This window comes from Amblyomma mixtum, chromosome 3 (assembly GCF_055824585.1).
Source record: "Amblyomma mixtum isolate Tamu chromosome 3, ASM5582458v1, whole genome shotgun sequence".
Classification (NCBI taxonomy): Eukaryota; Metazoa; Arthropoda; class Arachnida; order Ixodida; family Ixodidae; genus Amblyomma; species Amblyomma mixtum.
Genome location: NC_143014.1, coordinates 20,807,726 through 20,834,306, shown reverse-complemented (window position 1 = coordinate 20,834,306; position 26,581 = coordinate 20,807,726). Strand labels below are relative to the sequence as shown.

The 26,581-nt window shown below is 49.2% G+C and overlaps 1 protein-coding gene and 1 pseudogene across 6 annotated transcripts in view; one reads left to right on the top strand and one right to left on the bottom strand.

Annotated features, from left to right (window-relative positions):
* Nucleotides 1-26,581, top strand: part of LOC149349400 (uncharacterized) — a 59,615-nt gene that overhangs the window by 16,863 nt on the left and 16,171 nt on the right. For 2 of the 6 annotated variants that reach the window (XR_016290057.1, XR_016290058.1), the window contains exons 2-4: nt 15,289-15,473; nt 15,927-16,119; nt 16,754-18,735. The exons of 2 other annotated variants lie outside the window; for them this stretch is intronic. The gene's annotated coding sequence lies outside the window, so the exon portion shown is untranslated. Of the gene's footprint in view, nt 1-15,288; nt 15,474-15,926; nt 16,329-16,753; nt 18,736-26,581 lie in introns of those variants that run through there. 2 more of the 6 variants (XR_016290060.1, XR_016290059.1) reach the window with 2 other exon arrangements.
* Nucleotides 20,613-25,987, bottom strand: LOC149349401 (uncharacterized; annotated as a pseudogene).

Below are 26,581 nucleotides of genomic sequence, written 5' to 3'. Positions count from 1 at the left end.
AAGGAACGCTACTCCTTCAAGCAGTTGCTCCTACAGATGGTGCAAAGACGCGATGCCGCTCCGCTTTAGATATGGCAGGCAGTCAAAAGCAGCCATACCACATTGCCCATTTTTTGTTCCTTCTTTTTTGGCCTTGACCTATTAGAATTATTTCGGTGAGCAGCCCACACCGAGGGCAATACATGCCAGAGAGCACTACCTCAAATTATTAGCTCAAATTTCCGGGTCGTCGGGCACATGCGGAAAACTAACCTGAAGGCTTTGCATGCTGTTTGACTGGGAAAGCATAGTATATGACGGACTGGTATACTGTATTGCACAGGTTTTTTCTAAAGTAAAACAGCATTTGCAAGCGCTCATCAGAGAACCAAAGTATTCCACGTATTTATCTACCTGCAGCTTCACTTCCGTCATTATAGTGGCGGAGAGGGAACAAAAAGCACGCGAAAAGAGTACTGCCAGTCCAAGCTTTACGTATAAACATTTCATAAATAGTATGGCACAAATTTTCGTCAGATTCCATGAGTTGCAATACTTGTTACCGTTATTTTCGATGAGAAGTTTTCCAGAAGCTCCCATGGCTAAAAATGTCCGAAATGCCGGCCGTCCACGGCAACACAGCACATGAGCGGCTCTCGCATCGAGTTAACGACTATATAGAGTACTTCTCGGCCGATGCTCCTACAGGCAGAAACAATTCAGTTCTTCATATCGTTGTTATCAGTGGGCTCTACGGCGTACAATTCATTTTTCACATAGGCTCACAGAAAGAAGTCTAATGGAGAGAGACCAGGAGATCTGGGAGGGCAAAACATCTCTCCTCGTCCAGTCCACTGCCGAGGATAGTTTCTTTTTAACCAGTTCTTTGCAGTAGAAGAGGAATGTGGTGGGGCTCCGTCGTGCTGGAACTACAGTTGCCGTAGTTCCCCAAGATAGAGGCTGGAGGTGAATTCATCGACGACTCCAGGAAGAATGTCGCCTGCGTGCTTTTCTCCATTTATGTTGTCTTCGAAGAAGTATGGGCCAATAAGCCTGTCCCCGAGTATGCCACACCAAACATTTATCCCCCAGCGGATTTGGTGGTTGTGCTGCAGCAGCCAGTGGGGATTTTCGTGGGACCAGTAGTGAGCATTATGAATGTTCACAGTTCCATTTCTGCAAAATCTAGCCTCGTCAGTCCACATCACTTTTTCCAGGAAATGCTCATCTTGGTCAAGTTTTATTAAGACCCAGTTACTGAAATTTACTCATTTCTGAAAATCAGCGCCACTTAAGTCCTGGGGAAGGCTTACATGGTAAGGATGATAGATGTGCTTTTTGATGGCATTCACCACTGTTGTGACACTTTTCCCGCATCATTCAGAAGTCTCCCTGACACTTGCCTTTGGCAGTGGACTCACATAGGCAAGGACATCAATTTCGAAGTCCTCATTGATACTCTACTCCTTTCGCTGTCTTTTTTGTGGAACTGAGCCTGTTTTACAAAAACGTCTGAAAATACTGTAAAACGTCGGCTTAGTTTGAACTTGCCGATTCGTGCAAGCGGTGGATGCAGCTCGAGGCCAAGTCAGCACTTGGGTCGTTGGGGGGCAGTGCTGTTGCATGGTCACAAACTATGCACGACAGGCGGAAAGACGAAATACCGCTTCAAAACTCACTGAGGGATTTGATATTCAGAGCGGGAGCTCGATAAACGCACTAAGTTTTTTTTTGTATTTTTCTGAACATTCGTTCGAGGTTTTTATTCGGTGGATTTTTACGCACCAAAGCTGCAGCGATGCTGTGATGCATGCTGTATGATGGATGAAGAACTCCGCAAAGTTTTTTGCCACCTCTTTGATCTAGAACGCTAGCTGAGCACACGGGTGTTCTTGCGTTTAACGTTGGCGACGTCTTCGAATAGAAGTAGCGCAGAATGCCATTTCAGATCGACGACCGCGGCGGTTAAGAAAGATTATTCTCAAGGCAGCAGGGCAAGGTATTGCATTCAAAAGCTGGGACGCAAAGGAAACGCTTTTTCTGCTGCAAGGCTGAGGTAGTATTTTGTGCCTCGTCGTGATTCGATAGGCTCACAATGGCAACAGGGGACATAAAAAAATATGTTGTCACCTTTTGAGTGCAAAAAGAGAAACGTTGTTCACCAGAGGAATCCGTACAGCTGGGCCAGTGTTAAGAGGCACGTTTTGGGAGGAGGGAGGTGCGACAGCAGCCAACAAAGTTCCCCCCCCCCCGGCTGTGCGTAGTCGCTGCCGCGCACAATGGCGCCGGAAGCCTCACGCGCTCAGAATAGCGCCCTGTTTTCTTTGCCCTGCCGAGAATTCGGGCCACTTGGCTTTCTAATAAATAATGCTTTCAAAAACAACTATATTCTGGCAAATTTCCACGAATGCAGAGCTGCGTCGGCCCGGCGATGTTTCTTTCTTGCGAGCTCTACACGAGAGAGAGAGGGACGAGCGAAACGCGTTGGCACTTTTCATTCACGTTCCTTGCATAAACAGAACTTGGCTATGCGCCGATTTCTAGCAGGCCTCGTCCACGCCTCCTGGAGACTGGGCGAAAGCTGCACTTTTAGTGCTCTTGCTCTGTCAACCACCATTGATGTGGGTGGCATGAAGCGGCGGAGAACAGAACTCAAGGGGGGCTTTTCTGACCGCCGCATTTCGCGTACCACGTAAACTAACTGCGTCACCAATTCTAAGCGTCATTCTTCCAAATAGTGTCGCAAAGCTCGTGCAATCAGAACCCCACGCCACGCCACTGGTTCCTTCCAAACACGACGCCTTACTCGTAGAAGCGATTCGGTTTCGTTTATGCGACAAATAATGTCCAGCTGCATGTAGCACCACTGTCTTTCAACAAAATATGTACAAGGCTCGCACGGTAGCCGAAAATAGCTCTGACGCAACAAAACACAGCGTCAGGGGGATAGCCCTCTCGTGTAACAAAAACAGCCCAAGCGGCGTTGTTTTCACTGCTTGCGGGTGGTGGTGGTGGAGGAGGAGCGGCCGTCGCCGCCCTTGAGCAGGCCGAAGACCACGATGAAGACGAGGACGAGCAACAGGAAGACGGAAGCGGTGACGAGCCACACCCACAGGCTGCGGCCCTTGGCGGGCGCTGCGGAGGCCAGCTTGCCGGCTTGGCTGAGGCGCGAGTGCGATCGCTCGTTGGTCTTGTCGACGGCCAGGTCTTCGATGGAGCCCTGGCGGGACTGCGAGCCCACCACGTGGCTGATGTGGCGGCTCGGATTGGCGTCCTTGTACGCGAACGCCGGCAGATTGGGTGCCGGCACGATGCGCGACGCGCTCTTCTTCTCCTTGCGCTTGTCCGCCTTGGGCGGCTTCCCGGCGGGACGCCCCATCGACAGTCGGGACGGCTCTTGCGACGGCCCTTTTTTGCCCGACATCTCCGGCGCTGCTGATGCCGCTGCCGCTGCTGCTGCTGCAGCTAGTGGAGAAAGAAAGGAGCTGGCGCCCTAAAATTCTGTCCGTGAGTTACCCCGAAAAGTGTTTGTTTCATTATTCATTATGAAACGAGGTTCTGCAAGCTGCCCCTCTAGCTTCAGATGGCTCACACTAAATTACTGATTCAAACCAGTTTGTATGTGTACATTTTACAACCGGCGCGATCGGAAGAAAACATCGATGACATCAATTACGGCGTTCCTTCGGCTGCGGCGAGATGGCGGTGCTGGGCGAAGGTACCTCGATTCCTGCGCCGCCATTCAGGATGGAGGCAACCTTCGTTCGTGGAGACGCAGTTTATTGCCTCCCAACAAGATCGTGACGGCACTCGTTTCGAAACGCCTCGTGACCCACGCAGGCCATCTTCCTCGTGAGGGTTATTTCAGTTGGTGCCCCTGAAGAGGAAGTAAGCCGGAACGATAGACTGACAAGAAAGAGGGAAAGAAATGAACCCCCCCACCTCTCTGGTCAGCGCGCGGGAGTTATCTGCCGGATATTGCTGCATAACGGTTGTAATCTGTGCGTTCTCGGCACTCGAAGCGGAAGTATCCGTGGCTAACAAGATGAAAGATGTGGTACCATGAAAACCCCATCTTCTTGAGGGTTGAGGCAACACAAACCCAGTATATGAGTACCTACCGAGTTGCAGATGGTTGTCCACCGTTGTCACTTCAGGATCATGAGGCCTGGCTAAAAAGTTTCACTCGAAATTCTCGCGATGAAAAATCTGTTGTTGTTAGTGGCTATTTATGAATGGAAATAAAAATTAAAGAAAAAGATGTTAGCCGCAGCATCTGTTATCGAAGCCTGAAGCACCTGAGCTGCGGCTAGCGGGAATAAAAGGAGATGGAGTGGACAGGGAGAAGGAAAGAAAGGGGGGAGCGATATTAAAAAAGGATACGGGTTTGGGCGGCAATATACACTATGTACAAATACAGGATATTGAAATAGAAATACAAGTGATGTGCTGCGCCGCGCATGCTTGTCAAGAGTACGCGGTGCGCGGGCGTGCAAATTGCTTGTTTGGAGGGGGGGGGGCGGTCGTGGCCCACGCGAAGTCTTTCACGCCGGCACAGATTGGTTTGGTTTTATGGGGTTTAACGTCCCAAAGCGACTAAGGCTATGAGAGACGCCGTAGTGGAGGGCTCCGGAAATTTCGACCACCTGGGGATCTTTAACGTGCACTGACATCGCACAGTACACGGGCCTCTAGAATTTCTCCTCCAAAGAAATTCCAGCCGCCGCGGCCGGGATCGAACCCGCGTCTTTTGGGTCAGCAGCCGAGCACCATAGCCACTGAGCCACCGCGGCGGCCCGGCACAGATTGGTTGACCTGCCAGTCAAGAGCATCGCGCGGGGCCATTGTCTTCGTGCGAGGGCATCGACGCTCGCACACTCTCTCACTTTGTCGTCGCGCGCCTGCCGCTCAAAGTAAATATTTATATGCCGCGCGCGTGCCGTGTCCTGTCCCGAGAGAGAAGAAAAAACAAGACAAAAAAAAAACACGCTCGCGGCTCACTGTGCAGATAAGCTGGTGTGGGGGTGCCCATCTGTAAAGCGTCCGAAGGTAGCACACGCGGAGCGTTTTGTCACTGCGAATAACTACCTGGCGCGTAACAAACGGGACGACAAGCCCGTCTGTTCGAAGTACATGTATACACAGAGGCTCACCAGAGTTCGCTCACGGGTGCGCGAAGTGCCCTGCGTCCACAGGAGCGCCGATACACTGTTTGGGATGAGCCCTGCGCCCTGTGGGCCGCAAGCATGATGCAGCACGGTTGGGCGAGCGTAGTACCGCTGAGGAACAAGTGGTTCAGTGTTTCAACTGCACCACAATTGCCACACACGTCACTTGTAGCTAGTCTGTGGCACACCCGTCTCTCCCCGGGCCACACGCATCCTACAGGCGCACGGGGGATCATCGCGCGCTGCAGCCGTGTCGAGGCTGGTCAGCATGCAAGCGAAGGAGCGATTGAGCGGCGCGTCGCCGCGAAAATTTCCAACTTGTTGGAACCTCGCCGCTCATCGCCGCGCCGGCAGGATTCGCCAGAGTTTTATCCTGCATGCGAAACAGGCTTCAGGGAGAGGCCACTGATGCTGTCCATGCGAACCCCTTGTGCGATGCGCGGGTCGGGGTGCTCATGTCGGAGGTGGTCGTAGATGACCACTCGCATGCACGTCCTCCAGTGCCAGAGGAAGGTCGCTAGGAAGTAGCTGGTGTGCGGTGGTCGTGAGTTCGTCGGCTTGCTAGTTGCCCGCAATTCCGCGGTGGCCGGGCACCCACTATGCACGAATGTCGCAGCCGTGCTGTGCTAGTTGCTCTAGACGAGCGCGGATTTCACTCAGCAGAGAGGTACCGCGGCTTCGGGTTTTCAGGCGGCTGAGGGCGGCGCGGGAGTCGCATAACAGAGAACAACTGGGCTTCGGCGGAGCAAGGGAGACGATGAAGTCGAGCCCCAAACGGATGCCCATAAGCTCCGCCGTGGTGGAGGAGTCCAGAAAGTTGGCGTGTTCACGTGCAGGGCAAGGATGCTCGCCGCCGCTGCAAGCTAACAGCTTTCGCTCGCCACGGAGCCGTCGGTGTACACGAGGAGGTGGTCTCAAAGTTCCTCGGTTCCGGCCGACTACTGCGCTGCACAGAGCCGGGTGCCCCGCTTTCCCGCGATCAGGAGGCCAGGAAGAACAGAGGCTGTATGGGGGCGTGGTGTCGGTTAGCTGGTCGTACTCGAGCAGCGCCGCTCCCATGGGCGAACGTGGGTACTTGCGCAAACGCTGCAGTAGCGGTCCGCCGTCTGGTGTGCACGGTGTAATCTGTCGATGTGGTGCAACGCCAGCCGCGTGGCCTCAAGTTGTAGTGGCCACGCGCCCGCCTCGGCTATTGTCTCCGCCCACTGTTAGTTCGCGGGGAGGCCGAGGCATACACGCAGGGCTTTACGCTATTGCACTTCAGTCTGCTTCCAGTTCGGTTTGCACATCGTGACGAGCGTGAGCGCGTAGAGAGCGGCACTCAGGGCTGCGGCATTGTAGAGCCGCAGCGCGGCTTGATGTGAGATGCCTCGAGCGTTAAGCTTGTGTACGGCAGCGGTAGGCCTCTTCATCTGCGTATACAGGCTTTGGTCGCCGCGGGGCGGAAGGGGAAGCGGTTGTCGATGTCCACACCCAGGTAACGCACCGAGCGTTTCCACGGCAGCGAAGTCTCGTCCAGTTCGAGCGGCGGCGGTCTCTGCGGGCTGTCGCGAATTCGTCGTACAACCCTCCATGCGAGGAAGGAGCGAACGTCGGCGCGGCACTCGAGCACCGCCATCGGTCTAGGCTTCCGGAAGCAGTGTGCAGCCGTCTGAGCGACACTGTCAATACTTGCAGTTGCTGCCGGGTCCAAAAGAAGCGGTTGTAGCATGCAGCCAAATAGCTCACAAAATGACAACGCAGCGTAAAGAAAAAAGCGCTGAAGGCACGGGCACCGTATCGTGTATGTTTGAGTAGCAGTCGTGCCAAAGTACCAGCCTCTAGGCATCTTGGCTCCTGTGTCAGGCGCTTCTTTATACCAGGTGTTTGAGGGAAGCCCGCCACTAATTTTTAAGAGTAGGGTTTTTAAGGAAAAAGAAGCTTTTTGCTCTATAGCATAGTCCTTCAATGCTTTTATGGTCATGAAACTTCTCCGTAACTCGATGGGAGCGCCTCATACGTTGATCGCGCCTTCCATGAGACGGCGCTAATAGTCCTGTGGGGGGGCTGTATGGTGCCTGGATGGCCAGGCGCGAGGCATCAAGGCACCTATGTGGGGGCAACGACGCGAGAAAGCGAGCATCTGTATGGCCGCGAGAGCTACAGGGGGAATGGGGCAGCGCCGATGTGGCAGTAGCTGTTTCACTTCTAATTTTGTCTTCGTTCGCGAACAAGTAAGTGCACCTGACGCGCAAGCCTACGATGCCGAATTCTTGTTGAGCGAGGGGTTGCCGTACGGAGGTACGCAGGAAAAGGTCTCACTGTTCTTTGTGCGAGCGACGTCGAGCAGCGTAAAATATGGAAGCGGGCGATACCTCGACAGTAAAGCGGTGGATTTAGCTTCAACTCTAAGCATGTCTGTGGCTGCGAGAGGCATTTGGCCCCACGGATTTATTTCGACGTGAGGAGTTTGTGGTCAACGTAGAAGCAGTGTCGCTGCAAGGCGAGAAGCTGGAACTCAGGCCCGGCGCCGTCCCGCAGATAGTCGAAGGCCTACCAGCGTACTACAGCAATAATCTGTGACGATGTTGCATTTTCAGACAGCTGTACTTTTCAATGTACTTATGGCGTTTAGTGGGAAACCACTACTTCACGGCAGGGAGGGGTATCTGTTGGTGCCCCGCCGCGGGGGCTCAGTGGTTACGGCGCTCGGCTACTGGCCCGAAAGACGCCGGTACGATCCCGGCCGCGGCGGCCGAATTTCGATGGAGGCGAAATTCTAGAGGCCCGTGTACTGCGCGATGTCAGTGCACGTTAAGGAACCCCAGGTGGTCGAAATTTCCGGAGCCAGCTTCACTACGGCGTCCCTCATAGCCTGAGTCGCTTCTGGACGTTAAACCCCAATAAACCAAACTACTTCATGGGGTCGAACCCAACCAAGAATCTTGTGGCGTCCCTGGCGTTGAGGGCGCAGAAATAAAACAAATATTTCCGCACTGGGATTCGAACCCGCGGCGGCGCGAACAAATGAGCTTCGTTGGCCACTGCACGAGAGCACTATATGCTTTAGCCGCAGCCGATCACGCCTCGTGTTGAACTGCAGCACACTCGCGCTGTGCACGGCACATTGTCTTCATCAACTTGCACCAGCGGAACGAACAGATCCAGTCAGCTTAACCTCGATCAGAGCTTAGCCTGAGTCTAATATCGTCGCCAGACGTGCCGACGACCCAGCAAAGCAAAACCATTAGCCAAACAGGCTTAACAGATGCTTTCGCACGTCTACTCGGTTTAGGTACGTTAAACCCCTACCAGTTTTTATTTTGTGTTCCTCCGTGCTTTCTATCATAGCTCATTTTTTGTTCATTGCGTGACCGCTCACAGCTTGTCTCTTATTTTGGTAGTGCAAAGTCAGCACATGAGCGATGAACAAAAAAATTTCAAAACTTCTTTGCACTCTCCAGCGCCTCCGTCGTCAAAGCGTGACAAAGTGTAAATAAATGGCTTATATAGCAAGAGTCTTCAACAGCTGGCTTTAACACTTCCGTAAGTGTCAGCAAAAAAAAAGAAAACAATTTTAGATAGCATCATCAAACTGCCGGTGCATTTATGTGATCGCTTTTGTAACGCACACTGAGGTTCTTATATGCCGCCATAATTTTTTGTTCTCAGCATTGGTGAGATTGCAGTACGCACCTCGCACAAGGTTAGCGCCAGCCGTAAGCAGTCGCATGCACTTCGATGAAAGCAAGGACTCCGCCAAAACAGCCACAACCTAGACACATATAAATATGTTACTGACTTAGAATAACGGATAGTTGGGCTAGTTGGATTGAACTATAAATCGTAGCGCTAAACAACGAATACAAGGGAGAATAGGACAAGACAGGCGCTATCCTTCAACTGAGGGTTTATTCACGCCAAAAAGGAAGTATATATATATACATGAATACAGGAAAACGAAACAAAGGCAAGCTCCCTCCAATATGTCAATATTCCAGTATTAGATAGTCAAATATTTCAATATTAGATATTAGAATTCCAGTATTACATAGTCTTGTGTGTGCTTTCCTTTGTTTCTTTTTCCTGTGTTCCTGTTTGTATATATTTATTTTTTCGCGTGAATAAACCCTCTGTTGAAAGGTAGCGCCTGTCTTCTCCCTTGTCTTCGTTGTTTAGCGCTACGATGTATGTTACTGACCGCTGCGCTAGATCTTCCAGAGTGACATTGCAGGCAAGTTGCGGGGAAAATGAATGCACAGGCTGGAGCCATGTTCAAAAATGTGGTTTATAGAAAGCAACTAGAGGAAGTAAGCGCGTTAATTGCTGGTCAGGTAACAGCCGCTAGCAAGGTTTACTAGCGGCCGCCGTCGATCTAGTGTCTCGATGTTGCAGCCAAGCTTTCAGGTGATAACCCTTAAAGTAGCGTCCATGCCAAGCCCAGATCACCGGTAAGCACGAATACCAAGCGAACGTGAGCCCGTTGGCCGGAAAAAAAGCCGCTGCGAACAGGGCTCGCGCAGCCATTCGTGCCCCTTCGCCGACAGCTGCGCCGCTAGCGGCGCGCGCTGTCCCTATATGAAACTTTGGCCGGATTTTCGCGACCAGAAAAAAACATTGAAGGACTATGGCCATAGTAATAGCAGTGTTGGGGGACTGTAGAAAACAGGCGAATCGTGTCAACTAGTCAACTCACTGACTGAATTCTCACAGTTAACTTTTTAACTCTTACGGATAGGTGCCTGATTGCAATTAGAGATTTGTAGCCGGCCGTTATAAATAGCCATATCAGTTTTTAGAATTTCGAAAACGCGATTACGCTTGCCGCTGTGGCCCAACAAATTTGGATCATTTGAGGTTGCTTTGTGCTGCCCGCAGGCTAAGAGAACTGGCGCAAATTTGTTCAGCCCAGGAAAGGAAAGTGCATAACTGGCCCTCTGGGAAAGTGTACACCTTAGTCGCGCTTTAAGCTACGAAACCAATGGAGCTCGGCAGCTTCGAGAGCAAAGGAAAGGCGCATAACTGGCCCCCTGGAACAGTGGACGCCTCAGTCGGGCTTAAGCTACGTGGCGGTAGTGACAGGTGTGCACTTCATGCGTTGGCATTCGCAACGCTGCGACAGAAACGTGGCACTGAAGCCATAGGCCTTCGGTGTTCGTTGTGTTCATTGGCGTTGACAACGTTTTACACTCCGATGATTTTAAGCAAAGGAAGTGCGCATAGCTGGCTCCCTGAGTTAGTGGACGCCTGAATCGCGCTTTGAGGTACGTGGGGTGGTGAGTGAGAGATGAGGGCTGCATGTGTTAGCGCTGACAACGTTGTGGCAGACACGCAGCACTACTGCAATAGGCTGGAGCGTTAATTGGGTGAGCAAACTCTCGCGATCAGCCATTAACTGCCACCTACCAGGGTGGCAAGGTACAGTTGCCCGATACGCCACAGCTTTCGCTCTTTACCAGGTTCAGCAGTAGTTAAACCGCACCTAATTTTTTTTCGGGTTCGGTTGGGGTTCGTGTTCACACTGGTCCGAGCGCCCCGTTTCTTTTTTTTTTACCCTCTCTGAGAGGAGCAATAAAAGGATAAAAGGGTTAAGTTCCGGGTTCGGCTCCGGAGCGACATTCCGCTGCGCTTCGAAGGAGTTCGACTCTGTTAGAACCGATTCAAACGGGTTCAGGACCCCCCCAAAAATTGTGAACCTAGATGTGTTTTAGTGAACCTTGTTATATGTTTACTTTTCTTAGTTACATTGGTATACAAAATAAAAAAAAGAATCTGTTTGCTGACGCAAAATCAAATCAACTGAAAATTATTGTAAATCGCCTATGTGTACGCTAGCATCCATCTGATGACGAGCATAAAACGAAATGCTGGTGGATTTTGCATCAACAAAATCCTCCAGCCTCAGCGTTTTCGGAGATCCCGTCGCGCGAGTACCTAAGGTCATCCGTGAGGCTTGTGTCAGTCGGGAATCTCTCCTACGCAGAGTTCATATGCGGGCGCCGTCAGGACCGCCGCATGCACCCTCTACCTTATCGCATTACCGCACACTATTGAAAGATAAGCTGCCCTGTATCGGCAGCTACAGACAGGCACTTTTCCGTCGTGGAACCGACTTGCCGGTCACTCAACCGGCATACCTTAAAAATAAATCTTTTGCGTCGGCGGCAAAAAGTATACTTGCGGTTTACTCATTCGTCTCTTTTCTACCTGTACAGTCTCTCCAAAAGGCAGATGGAAAAGGTTCTGAACGGCCATTACCTCCTGCAGCCATAAACCTGGAGTCTTAGCTGGCCTTTCTTGATTATGTATTAAAGCGAGTTCAGCGAATGTAGGTTCAGTCGGCCGCAGAAATCTTTTTTTAGACTCCACACGTGCACCTTACTCGTTAAGACACGCCTTCGCGCCAAGGGGACGTTTGTGCCATGGTCTGTGAATTGCTACTTGTGAGAGCAACGAGAAATAATGAATAATGCTTTTTGTTGTGTCCTGGTGTGGCGTTCTTTTCTGACATACTTCAGGAGATTCTTAAAAAGGACATTGATATGACGCCTTGCACTGTAAGATTTCTGCCTGTAATGGAAGACTCTGGGATTCTGTATGCGCTTTTGTTGCTCTATAGGACTGTTTAGCCTGTACAAAAATTGCATGATGGACAAACACGGTGCGCATGTTCAATCGCCCGACTGGTTTCCCTTTCTTGACGTGCGCACCAATCAAAATTTTGGTGTTCAGGCGGAGTAATGGAGTGGTGCTGGCGTGAGTCCGTGAGATCGCTGAATTCTACCTGGACAAGGCACTAGGAGAGTAAGGGAGGCCACTGTTATTCCATGCAGCAGTAGAATGAAGCTAAATAAGATGACCGAGTAGTCTAAGGCATCGGAAAACGAAGCTTCTCTGTTTGCGAGGGCACTGTTTCGAATCCCATTCGAGGTTAGAGTACGTTTTTTACTGTGTCAGCAGTATAGCCTTCTCCCCAAAATGATCCGGACATTTCCGGAGCCCTTCACTACGGCGTCCCTCATAGCCTGAGTTGCTTTGGGACGTTAAACCCCAATCAACCAAACCAAACCAAACCAAAATGGTCCCTGGCGTGTGTGTGTGTGTGTGTGTGTGTGTGCGTGCGTGCGTGCGTGCGTGTGTGTGTGTGAGAGAGAGAGAGAGAGAGAGTTTGAAGCATATCCGGGCGCTCAGTGATGAAAATGCATACCCAATTACAACAAGCCTTAAGTCACCATGCACCCGCACATCCGCCCCCTCCCACTTCAACTCTCCAGAAGCTTCACTGGCCTCTAGCTTCCAGAAAGCATCAAGCCACCATCACCCTCCAACCTCTGGAGTCGGCCTCTGATTGGCCCCCTTCCGGGCATCCACCTACAACCTCAAGAAGGCTTCCACCCTCCTTCTCATAGGTCCCCTCCTACACAGAGGCTACGGCGAAATCCAGTTCGAAGACGAAATGGGGGGGGGGGGGGGCGATAAGTACTACCGATACTGCTAACGCAGATTTGTCGCATCACATGACATCTTTTGTTTTTTTTTCCATATCATGCTAAAGAAATTTTTCAAATGTTTCGGATAAATTCTTCCTGTTGATCTTTTTTTGTCTGCATGTTCTGCCTCAAGTTCACCGCGGTTTCCGGATGATTTTTCTAGTGTTTGCCGAGAATAAGTGCTAAAAACATTTCATTCAATGCAGCCGAGGCGGACTGTGAATGTTCCACGTGTGTCTTGGCCCAAGCGTTTTAGAAAAGGACGCCAATAAGCATATGCCGCTCGTATCAGACACCAAGAACCCGAAGTGCGAAAGAAAACGAGGCAGATATAAACCGCCCGACAGAGAATTCAATATTCACCAGTTCAAGAAAAGCGTGACGAAGCCTACCGCAAACGATTGGTATGTATTTTTTTTATAGGGAGGACCGTTTCTTCGCGTCGGCATAACATAAAATCATTTGTTCACTGTTACATTTCATTGCAGAAGCATCTTTCTGTACTTAATCATTATCGCGTGTACCAGCGAGCGCATGCATTTCCGCATTACTCCTTTGTGTAGCGTTTATTAATTTGATTCCCTTAAATGTCTCTGCCGCTGCTACAGGCCTGTCTTTCCTTGCTTATTTCCGTGGCGTGCAACTAGATTCATTGTATTAGTGTTCTGTTTGTATAATTTTAATAATGCAGTAATCTTCGTTCTTTGCCTCGCCGCCATTCTTTTGATTCTTTTGCTTACTTATATGTCATGCAACGTGTCTTATTTGTGCTTTTGATTGATTCTTTTGCTTACTTATTTCATCCAGTGTGTCTTATTTGTGCTTTTGTTGTTTGTTTTATATTTGTGGTTTTTTTTATTCTGTTCAATTGCCTGTGCCCCCCCCCCCCCCCCCTATGTAATACCCTCTCGAGGGCCTTTAGGGGTATTCTGTATAAATAAATAAATAATAATGTCCGGCTTGTAAAAAAAAAAAAGGTTGCAGCAATTAATGCAGGCATTATTTTGTAATAATACTAATACTATCGGGGTTCAACGTGTCGAAGCGACAAGGGGTTTATGCGGGATGCTAAACTCTAGACCAACTTACACCACTTTGGATCCTTCAACGTGCGCTGGCCTCCTCGCACAACGCACGCGCGTTTTTGCATTTCGTCACAATCGAAATGGGGCCGCCGTGACCGAGGTCGAACACGCTACGTTCGCATCAGCAGCCGAGAGACAGAGGCACTGAGTCATCGCGGCGGGTGTTAGTTCGTATATGCTGTTTGAGACAACGAATGCCTCGGAAAGTAAATGTTGCACAACGTGGTTGTGTCGTTTCACCTATGTTTCACGAATTTGTGGTATACGACACAAATATAGGGAAGATATTCTCACTCGGTGCTTTATGAGTTCGAGCAGTGCTAACAATGTGATTAAAACTATCTGCAAAAATGTGAATCTAATAAACTGATGATTTCGAATCAGTCTGTCGTAAAATGCTTTAGAATTGCCGAAACCACATTACAGAATCACCAGTGGGGTTACCTTCCTAGAATCCCGTATTTTTGTTGTAGCGCACTGGGGGCCATTTTCAGCCGTGCCTAGTGCAGACAGCTTCCGGTGGCCAAATCTGCGTGGTTGCACATCTAATTTTGTCAGAGAAAAAGAGGAGTATTCCGTTTTGCAAGGAAAGTGGGGCTGAACCGAGTACCGAACCGGTTTGGAACGGTTCGTTTGAATCGTTCCGGTTCGGGCTCAGTTCCAAGGTGGTGAAAAAAATACGGGCTCGGCTGGATTCCGGTTTCGGGCAAAAATACGGATTCGGTTCCAGTCCCTAGAACTTGAGCCACAGCGGCGAGGGTAATCACGTTTTCGAAATTGTAAACCCAAATGGCCGCGCGACGGCAGTCTCCCCTCGCGGCGGCATCCGGGAAGGGACTAGCTAGGTGCACACATTCGTGTAGCGGCGCTTTCGCTGAAGCGGCCCTGTCCAAGCGAGCTCCGATGTATCGCCGTGTCGTGGGTGCAGACCAAGGGACGCCATCCACCTGGGAAACTGCACCGATTCCCGGGCAGGTGGTACGAGCAAGGAAGGCGACAAGCTATATCTCTTTCGTTCGTTTCGACTAGCTGAACCAGTATGCAACGCAGCGCATGCACGCGACGACTACAGTAATGATTGCTGGTACTGGCTGCCTTCTCGCACGCACGTGTTGTAAAAGTCGAGCTGCGGCTGCATGGTGAGAACAACATTGCGTCTTGATTCCCATTGTTTTTTTAGACGTAGTCGTCGTTCTTGAAAGTTCACACTCGCATGCAATCGCGCGGTTTAATAGGCCTTGCGCTGTCAACTTGCCAAAGGTTCGGCGCCTACAATTCAGGCTTTGGGAAAGCAGCTTTATCGCACCGGAAGGGACCGCTTTTAATTTGAACAATCTTTGTGTGCTCGTTTGCTTTTTGTTGCCGCTTTATTATGGCGATATTTTAACCTGCGAATATCATTGGCACTTAGTATTTTCCTATGCTTGAGGAACTGGTGTGGTTTCTTTTAGTTGCCACCTTCGAAGCTTGTGCGATTTTCTTTCGTTCGTTCGTGTGTGTCCGTGCTTGTGCTTACATGCATGTGTATATGCGTGTGCGCGCGCGTGTGCCTTGGCGATTGACAACACACAATTCTTTTCTTTTTAGTATACAGTACCGATGGAACTCCATGGTTGTCAAGTGGCGTGCCCGAATTTGCAGCATTCATTTTGTGGGCAACTGCAAGAGCGATTTTAGCCAGCATCCATCCTACGTCCGAACCATTTGTCCGCCTGTCAACAGAAAAAAAGGCACCTGACAGGAAAAGGGCACAAAAGAATGAAAGCGAAAAGGTGAGGCTTCCAGTAGAAACTAGCCTTATGTTGTTTAATGATTGGTTTAGTTTGGTTTATTGGGGTTTAACGTCCCAAAGCGACTGAGGCTATGAGAGACGCCGTAGTGAAGGGCTCCGGAAATTTCGACCACCTGGGGTTCTTTAACGTGCACTGACATCGCACAGCACACGGGCCTCAAGAATTTCGCCTTCAAGAAATTCAGCCGCCGCGGCCGGGATCGAACCCGCGTCTTTCGGGCCAGCAGCCGAGCGCCGTAACCACTGAGCCACCGCGGCGGGGCGTTGTTTAATGAGTTCTGTCGACTTTCCTTTCCTTAATAAAAGAACGCCTGCATAATATGAATAAAAGCTGTATGGACATGCACTCAGTGCTTTGATTGCATGATAGGTTTGCTTGCAGCCTACACGAAAGCGGCATTAATTGATGTTGGCCTCTGATTATGCAATGCAGGTGGCAAAAGCGTTTCAACCAGGCAATCTCATCTAGACAACTTGATGCAGGAGATGAACATTCGTCAGGTAGCGCAGCTGATACAGGCGCCAGAAACCTCCATCCTGGATGGTGCGTGCCATGACTTGAACGTAATGGACCTCGGAGATGCATCTCTGGAGAGAACCACAGCTACTTCTTCGCACATCCTTTGGTGCGTGTGTGTGGCCCAGGAGAAAAAAATCATTCCATTCCAAAGAAAGATACTGTAAGGACACCTTTTAATTGTGGAGCCATGTATAATCAGTGCAGACAAAACTTGACACCGCTGCGGCATACATTTGCTTTTAAAACTGCCCTTTCAGCTGCCCTATGCAACACTAAAAATTTGTCTAGACACCACAGCATATCTTCTGTTTAATTCTTTAAGAAATGCCAAACAGAAGAATGCGCGACTCTAGGAAAGCGAACTACTTTCAGCGACAAATGACACAGAGGCGTCTACTAAAGTTGTGCACAGAAAAATTAGTCACAAGGTTCCACGATGATGCTGTCATTTCTTACGTATCTGTTACGTTGAACTGTGGTGTTGTCTTGCTGCTAGCACAAAGGTTGTTGTTTTATTGCAATTTACTTGAATTATTGGGCGAAGTTCATTTTTAATTTGTTATTCCTGCCTAGAATTCATTTTTTCATTTCATAAATGTGGGTGGTGCTTACTTTTTTTTGAGAATAAATGATTTTAGTGGTAGAAGGGTATAAATATTATTATTTTTTTTGTTGTTCCTCTTAATTAAGTGTATTCTCTGTTTGATTTCATCATGCTGTGTGTTTATTCTCTCCTGAAGGTTGCAAGCACAGATAGAAATTGGAAGAGGAACTGTGCATTTCATGGCTTCGAGTCTCTAAAGAAAAGGAAGACACACTGCGAGATTTGTGTGATGTGACGCTGCAAATCATTTGCCTCCTTTTGAACTTGTTGCTTCCACCCAAGTACAGGTGCAATGCAGTGTCAAGGGAATACAATCTGTGCTTTTTCCTCGCCAAGCTACGGCAGGGGATACCGTACAGTGCCTTGCGAGCAATTTTCATCAACACAGCCACAACAGCATCAACAGTGTTTAGGGTAACACTTGGTATTCTAAGCATTGTCCTGAAAGACTGTGTCTTCATGCCTTCCGGGGAAATAATCAAGCTTTCTCTACCTGCTCATTTAAAGAAAACTATCCAAATAGCATCTTAATAATAGAGTGCACCGAGATCCGCTCATAAATACCCTAAAATCGTGATTGTCAGCAAGTGCTGTATTCACATTACAACGGAGGATACATGCAAAAGATCTTAATTGGCATAATTCCTAATGATATGATGTTTCATATCTAAAGTGTGCGGAGGACGACACACTGTCTCGTTCGTAACTCAAGACACTGGCTTTCTGCAGCTTCTCAGACTAAGGGAATTAGAAGACATGGAGAAGACATACAGGATTGCATTTGTATGCATCCATGTAAAAAAAAGTAACCAGAAGGTTGAAGATTTATTGTATTATAAGAAACAGAGTACCGCTAAGCTTGATCCGACATATGAGAGAGAGCAGACGACGAGGAAAAAGTGGGCCTGTGGGCGAGTCAGGCATTCTGTGCAGTCTTCTCTGCTGTGGCAGTGCGACTGCGGCAAGTCTTCGTTACTCTTTCTGGTGGAGATTGCTGGAAAATTCCGAAACCATGCGACCGAATGAGAGCGTCGCGATGTACTATGAAGACATGACCCGCCTGTTCAAAAGGGCGGATCCGAACATGCCCGAGCATAACAAAGTGCGCTACCTGATGCCTGGCATCAAGCAGGAACCATTCGCTGGGCTTGTGCGTAAACCACCTGGCACCACTGCGGAAATTCTAGTGGGGGACACAACTGTCTAAAACAACCCGCAACAACGCGCTCGCTACTACTACCGCGACGTCAAAGCCGTCTGTGCGTCCGACTCCAGCGGCTCCGCCGACGCCCTGAGGGAGTTCGTCCGGTCTGTGGTGAGAGAAGAGCTACGCCAGATGCATTTATCTGCACAGCCACCGACGGCGCAGTTTCCGTCGTTAGCGGAAGTTATCCGATACGAAGTGATGCAGGTGGTCCCAGAACCGGTTGTGCCTGCTGCCCTACTGCCGGCGCCCGGTGCCCATTCCGCAGAAGTACGTGTCGGCACTCCGGCAGAACAGCGGCCTTAGCTTTTTCAGCGCCAATTCACCTGCGTTCCAGCCTTGCCCCTCTCGTGTACCTCTGCTGGCCGAAGCACGACTCCGGAAGACTGACGTGTGTTACCACTGCGGCGAGGCTGGACACATGTTGCGGCTGTGTCCTTATCGCCGAGCTGGCCTTCGTGGTTTTCGTTCGAAGGCCCCGTGCCCACGCAACGGTGTACGCCCCCGCGAAATCGAGGATTACCTGTCGACGTTCCAGGGCTACAGTGATCTCCCTCGTCCCGAGTATCGCTCACCTACCTCTACCCGCTATCGTTCGCCGAGCCCCCGTCCCTCGACAAGCCGTTCTGGCCGCTCACCTAGTCCCCGTCGGGAAAACTAGACCCAGCGGTCTGCTGAGCTGAGGCCGCTGACGAGCGAACAGTCGAACGCCCTCCATCGTGTTTACAACCAGATGACGGCTTTCAAACGAAGACACGTGGTACTAACAACGGATACGCAGCTTTGGACTTACTGGCCGCTATCGACGATTTTGCAGTTACCGCTTTGGTGGATACCGTACCGGAGCGCACTATCCGGTCATGAGCAGTGAGCTGGCAACGGAACTCAAGCAAGTACTAACCTCGTGGGCTGGGCCTCAGATCCTCCACAGCGGGGGGGGGGGGGGGGGGGGGGGGGGGGGGGGGGGGGGAGGGGGGGGGAGGGGGGGGCACCTAATTACTTCTGCTGGCAGCTGTACTCGAGGGTTGCAATCTACTGATTCGTCTATATTTGTGGCTTTGTGGTCCTACCGCAGTGTTCGCGCGACGTCATACTCTGCCTGGACTTCTTGGAAGCTAACGGCGCTGTTATCAATTTACAGGAGCCGCGCAGGACGTTTTCGCCACCCAAGCTATTGCGCAAACCCGGGATGCCCGCCTTGTGTGTTGCTACTGACGACGTGACGGTGCCGTCGCGGCGCAGCATGATGGTCCCAGTGCAAAGCGACTCACCCGGTGACCGCGATGTTCTGGCGGAAAGAAACGTGAGCCTTCTACTCGAGAAGGGTATCTGCGTTGCAAGAGGGCTTGTGCGCTTACAGGATCGCTGTGTGACACTCTTGCTTACCAATTTCGGAACCGAGTTTCAGCCTATTGCGAAAGGAACGGCCGTTGCATATGTCACCAAGTTTATTGAGCCCGCTGAAATACATGCTCTGGAATCGCCGTTGCCAGCAGTACGCGATGCACCCAGCGTTCTGTCTGTCTGCCGTGAACATCAATCCCGGCTTTTCTTCGGGTCAAAGGCGGCGCCTGTTAGGGCTGCTTCAGAATTTTCCCGGGTGCTTTGCCACGTCCTCAAAGGTAGGGCGGACCCCAGTAGCCAAACACCGCATTGTTGTCAACGAGGAGATAAGCCCGATATCCCAGCACCCATACCTAGTGTCGCCGATGGAACGAGAGGCTATACGGAGCTAAGTGCAAGAAATGCTTACCGGCGAATTAGTCAAGCCGTCCACCAGCCCCTGGGCTTCGCCTGTGGTGCTGGTGAAGAAAAAAAGACAACACTTTGCGATTCTGCGTGGATTATCGTAAGTTAAGTCCGGTCACGAAGCGGGACATATGCCCACTTCCACGCACCGATGACGCCTTGATCGACCGCGTAATGCTAAATATTTCTCCTCACTCGACCTTAAGAATGGCTACTGGCAGATCGAAGTGGACGAAATGAACAGAGAGAAGACAGCGTTTGTGACTCCGGACGGTCTTTATGAATTCAGTGTGCTGCCCTTCGGTGTCTGTTCCACGTGAGCAACCTTCCAACGGATGATGGACGCCGTTCTCTGTGGACTGAAATGGCAGACGTGCCTAGTGTACCTTGACGATGTCGTTATTTTTGCTCCTAGCTTCGAGGTACACCTCAATCGGCTGCGAATGGTGCTACATACAGGCCCTCCGTTCCGCGCAGTTGACGATAAAACCACAGGAATGCCACTTCAGTTTCCAGGAGCTCCGTTTTCTTGGTCACGTGATAAGTTTTGAGCGCGTTCGTCCAGACCCAGAGAAGGCTGCTGCTGTTGCACAGTTCCCGCGCCGGACCGACAAAAAGTCCGTTCGAAGGTTTTTGGGCCTCTGTGCCTAGTACACGCGTTTCATCGAAAATTTCCAACAGTTGCGGAGCCTCTTACACTATTACTGGAGGTAATGTCCCTTTTGCATGGCACGAGGATCAAGAGACCGCCTTCAGCGAGTTACGCAGGCGGCTCTAGACTGTCCCGATACTCGCCCATTTTGATGAACAAGCTGCCACCGAAATTCATACCGATGCCAATATTCTTGGCCTCGGCGCTATTGTCGTTCAGTGGCAAGATGACAATGAGAAAGTTAAAGCGCACGCTAGCCGCTCCCTCTCGAAAGCAGAGGCAAATTACTCCACCATGGAGAAGGAATGCCAAGCAGTAGTCTGGGCAATCATAAAGTTCCGACCTTATCTGTATGGTCGCCCGTTTCGAGCTGTGAGTGATCATTATTCGTTATGCTGGCTTGCCAACCTCAAAAACCCCTCGGGTCGGCTTGCGAGGTGGGGCCTCCGGCTCCAAGAATACGACACCACAGTTGTTCACAAGTCCGGTCGTAAGCACAATGATGCCGACTGCTTGTCGCGTGCACCTGTTGACGTTGCCCCGCCTGACACCGTGGACGACTGACCATTTTTTGCTGTTGTCACGTCGTCCGTTATGGCCCAGCGTCGGTGGGCTGACCCCGAGTTGCGCCCGTTCATCGAACATCTCGAGGGCCTTGACGTCGCTTTTCCACGGGCTTTCGTCCGCGGTTTGTTTTCGTGCAGCCCCCGAGATCGCGTCCTGTACGAGAGGAACGTCGGACATAACAAGGAAACCTTTCTTCTGGTTGTGCCATACGAACTCCATCCAGAAATCTTGCACGCCTGCCATGACGAGCCGTCGGCCGGCCATTTCGGTGTCACCCGAACATTCATACGCATCCATTCGAAGTACTATTGGTGCAAGTTGCCGTCTTCAGTCCAGCACTACGTGAAGACGTGTCGCGACTGCCAACGGCAAAAAACGCCACCCGTGAAACCAGCAGGGCTTCTCCAACCCATACCGCTGCCTACAGCACCATTCCAAAAAGTGGGCATGGACTTGCTGGGCCCTTTCCCGGTGTCGTCATCGGAGAAAAAATGGATCGTTGCGGCGACAAACTACTTGACGCGGTAAGCAGAGGGACAGCCGCTGCCCCGCGCTCCTGCAACCGAACTGGCCCCGTTTTTTGTAACATCCATAGTCTTTCGTCATGGTGCACCATCGGTCGTCATCACGGACCGTGGCACCGCCTTTACGGCTAACTTAATGCGGGCTATCTTCGAGCTTACTCACACCACTCAGAGGAAGACCACGGCGTATCATCCGCAAACAAACAGACTGACTGAACGCCTCTACGAACACTCACAGACATGCTTTCTGTGTATGTCGACGTTGATCATCGCACGGGAGAACGCCCAGATACGCTCAGAAACACCCTCAAATCGTGATTGTCAGCACATGCTGTATTCATATTACAAGAGAGGATACACGCTAAAGATCTCAATTGGCATAATTCCTAATGGCATGATAAGTTTCATATCTCAAGTGTGCGGAAGTCGACACACTGACTCGTTCATAACTCAAGACACTGGCTTTCTGCAGCTTCTCAGACTAAGGGATTTGGAGACAAAGGATTTCCGAGCGTACGCATAATTGCAGAAGGGAAAGGTGTGGTGCTATATGCCTCCTTTTAATTCAAAGGGTGGTCAACTGTCTAATCATGACATGGAGAAGACATACAAGATTGCATTTGTGTGCATCCATGTAGAAAAAGTAACCCAATGGTATTGTTTTCCAAGAAACAGAGTAGTGCTGAGCCTGATCGCACGTATCAACAAAGTCATTTCAATGTGTGCTGTCCTTTTAAGCTGCGTTAACACGTTTTGGCGGGCTAGTTGGTTAAGCATCTTGAATAAACAGCGCGAACGCAGACATTTCCTTGTCTTTTGTGCTCGTCTTCGTTCGCGCTGTTTATTCAAGATGTCCTTTTAAACATGCAGCACCAATAATTGAGAAGTAGGACTGCTTGCTTGATGCGGTCCATAAATTGATTGGTAGTCATGAATTGCGTTTGCAAGATACAAACTAGTTCTGCAATTTCATGTTACCACCCAAGTGACCTGACACTAATTTTGTGGTGCTTAACCAATACATGGGTAGATTAATCAGATCACTGTTTTTTGTTTCACTTTTATTTTGTGAGGAGTGGTTGTGTTATGGTCACCATGTTTTTTGCACTGCAGATGCCTGCTTTTTTCATCTTTTCAGCCGTACAAAACTGCAAATGGGTGAAGTAGCGCTTGGCATCCAAACGATATCACAGAACACTTGTTTATTGAATGTGAGCTCCATCCGATTGCGGAAAATGACAACACAGACTAGCGACAACTATGCATTGCAACGTTTATGCCGTCAGCCCAATGCACAACATACAAATGACAAACGAATAACAGGACAAATAACTACATGACAAATAAATGGAATGTAATGCAGGCTTGTGACGGTTGCCATTCTATTTACACAGTGCTGTTTGTAAAAGGCAAGCAAATGCTCGACAGGATATTCTATAGGCTGTAATAGGTGAACGCTTAGCATTTCAATTTATAAAATATCCCTACCGTAGCAAATGACATCGGCACGGCAACACAGACGAACAACAACTGTGTACGCAATGCTTGAAGCTGTGGGCCAGTTAAATATAATATTACAACAAAAAGACTCGAAACACATAAAAGCCCCAGGTGGTCTAAATATATCCAGAGTCTTCCACTAAGGTGTCGTTCATGGCCTGAGTAGTTTTTGGACATTAAGTAGTAGTAGTAGTGGCTTTTATTTGCATTGAATATGGAAGGTAAAATAATTTTTGCTACCCCGGCATCTGCTATCGCGGCTGGAAGCACCTGAGCTGGGGCAGCGGAAATAAAGGATAGCAGGCAGTGTGTAGAAGTGAAAGGAAAGGGGTGAGGGGGTAGTAGGAAGGACAGGGGGAGGGGTACACTGACAATAAATCTATTCACATATATACATGATAAATATAAATATATACAAGTCGCACGCGCGTGAAGGTCTGGTAGGACACAGTACAAACACACGCGCACGACGCAAAGCATGGACATTAAACCCGATATGCCATACCATCAAATCCACATAAATGTACCTAACCTTGAAATACGAAATGATGAAATAGGTTTCACTACAGTATAATAAAATCATATATAGAGAAGGGTTCAAACTAAACAAGGCAGAAATACAAAACCAGTATGCAAATCACATGGCATAAGGCGGATATACAAAACAGATATTTTACATGAACAAGGCATGAGCCAAGAAATTAAAGCACGAAATCTAGACAAAGTCTGAATTAGAAATTTGAAATGAAACTACTCCATCTCGGGAATCAGATCCCATAGGAAAGCCTCGTACCTATTTACGTGAACTAATACTGAATGCTCTGGACTGTAAACAGAGAGTAGGGCCGTCTGCAGGTTTGGAATATACATTTGAACCTGAATTTGAGTATAATAGCTAGGTGTGTTTTTCAACACAGTCACGTCCCCATTGAATGCTAAGTAGGGAAGCAAGCTTAGTCTTTATTGCTGATGAAAGATTCCGCTCTATGCTTGTAAGTGCATTTGATCTCAATCATTACAGTTTCACTGCCAATTTTTGTAATTCCATCTGGGCTGCAGCATAGCCATGGTTGCTCTGGAAGCACAATGAGTCCTGAATAGAAAAAGAATAATTGGAATTAGTGCCTGGGTCTTCGTTAGACTGTGATATAAGGTAATACTCAATTCTGCTCAATGGTGTTATTAGAAACTTGCAGTTTGTACGCAACGCCAGTTTGTACGCAACGTACGCAAGTTATGGCTTAGTTTCTTTCATGTGTACATGGATGAATATGTACCGTCATTCCTGCTCCAAACTTTCGAACTGCACTTAAGTTATATTGCTGCATTGTACTGTGTATTTCTCGTATTCATTGTGTTCTAATTGAAAAGCGTGAACACGTTATCCTATTGCAACCGCGTACATGCTCAAATTCAGAAAATGTGTGTCTGCTGCTGCAGGCTGTAACTGATGTGAGGGGTCTAAGGCCTCGTCAGGCTTCCAAGCCTTTAGCCTTATGCCACCCGCAGGGATTCATCTGTATTGTTTCCTGCAAATAAAAAGCCAATTCAAATGAGCAACCGATAGAAGACCGGACATGCAGCAACTCATGAAAGGTGAAACAGCAAGCAAACTCACCTGCACAATGCGGACGCCAAGCTTTTGTTGGAGCTGTTCTCGGGGTATCGCTTCCGTCTTGATCCCTGGTTAAATATCTTTGCTTGTTGTTATGAAAAGTAGACTTTGCAAAGTTTGCCTTCAAGCTTGCTGTTGCACAAGTGAACACAGTGTTGCGATTGCATCACTAAGCACCGCATATGTTTCTTTTCAGTAACGTTGTATGCTGTTGGAAAACAAACCGTAGTGCATTGCAACACTTGTGTACGATGAGGTCTTTCAAAGTTGTTCGGCAGCTTTTTTCAATTCTTCATCATTCAATTTTGTGCGGATGGCATGCGCTTTCTTGCTGCGTATGCGAAGTCGATGCGGTTTATGCCATCTGCAAATTGTCAGAATTGCAAACATGATACGATGCGATATATATGAGGTGTGTTGGCTACCTTTTACTGAAGTTAAGTTACCGTGAGCAGTGTGCCTGGCCTGTGGTGTGAAGGCACAGGTCAGATGCGACCTGCCACCGTTGTATGTATGCGTTTATTTTATTTATTATTTTGTAATGACTCTTAGATGAGCCACAGGCATTTTCAAGCTATTTTCTTTAACTTTTGGCTTGTGGCTCATTCTAAAGACTGTATGCACATTTGTGAAATAAAGTTTGGATTCAGATGGAGATTCTTTGCCTACTACTTTTGTGTTCTAGATTTCAGCCCTTTGAATGTCCATTTCGCCCACAAAATCCTTCACTTGAGTACTTTTGTTTTCAAGAACACCGAGGTGCCTTTGAACAGGTCGATGCCCATTGGGTGCAGAAGTCCTTCAAGGTCTCATTTTTCAATGTTTCTGGCACTTGCTCAACAGTGTCATTGACCACGTTTGTACAAGTGCCATCGTCAGCGTTTTTATTCTGCAGCTCCAATACCTCTCTGAAAAGGCACACTATGTCCGGATAGTTTAAAAGGAGGTTTAGGTCAGTAGGCTTTGTGTCATGAATGCTACTGTCCCGGCCTATTACGGAGGATGAGACAAGAGACGAACATATTAATGATTCAATCAAAAAATAACTGCAGCTTGAAGGTACGGCACGTCAAACGCACAAAAAAATGGGTAAACTGAACCGTTGCTGACCAGAAAGAATGTTTCAAGTGTTCAGTATTGATGCAATTAATAAAGCAATGAAATAGTGCAATCTACAGCGTGACGACTTTTCATACTCGCTGGGGAAGAGGTCTAAACATTCTGGGCGCCTCTATGGCTTTCCACTTGGTTTGCCCCATTTCTGCAGCTGGCTGGTGCATGAATTTTCTGGCTAGTTATTCACATGAAGACACATCGCAGCTGCGTGCTTACAGTAATTCCAGTTTTGCATGCACACCTCGATTCTCCTGGCATGGCCAAGCCGGCTATGAGACAAAGAAATAAGAGTGAGACAGCTCAGACGTTTGCCGTTGTTTTTAAAGCACAACTTCCTTGCCTGTACACTTTTTAGCACAGGGCATAGACAAGCCTCAATAGCGTAATGAGCATGTGCCCACAATTTTATTGCGTACGCGAGGCTTTTGAGTGCATTACGCCATGTTGTCGAGTGTCTCACGACCCAGCGGTGCACCACAGACAAAGCGTCCGAAACGTCCCAAAGCGACTCAGGCTAAGAGGGACGCCGTAGGGAAGGGCTCCGAAATGCATTCAGAACATAGGTTGACCCTTGATTCCGTTTTGCAGTTGGAGAGCTGTTGCGCAATTTCTTTTAAAAAGCCTTCAGCATGATGATGGATGAGTCGTTGAGAACGACTATGGGACTGTGCTTGTTTGATGTCGACCAAGAAGTCGCGGGTTTCATCTCCGGCCGCAGCGGCACCATTCCAAAAGACACGCACGTTTGCACTGTAAGGAAACGCTTGTGATGGAATTATATGGATGCATTGACAGTGGTGCACCGCTGGGTCTTGAGACACTAGACAACATGGCGTAATGCACTCAAAAGCCTCGCGTACACAATAAAATTGTGGGCACATGCTCATTACGCTATTGAGGCTTGTATATGCAAGCAGCTTTCACTGAATGGCGGTGCTATGCCAGCCGGTTCGGACAGAAGCGACTTGTCAGCGCAATAAATATCTCTAAACGGCGATGTTTGCGTTCGCGTTGCATAATAAAATTGATACGCTAAG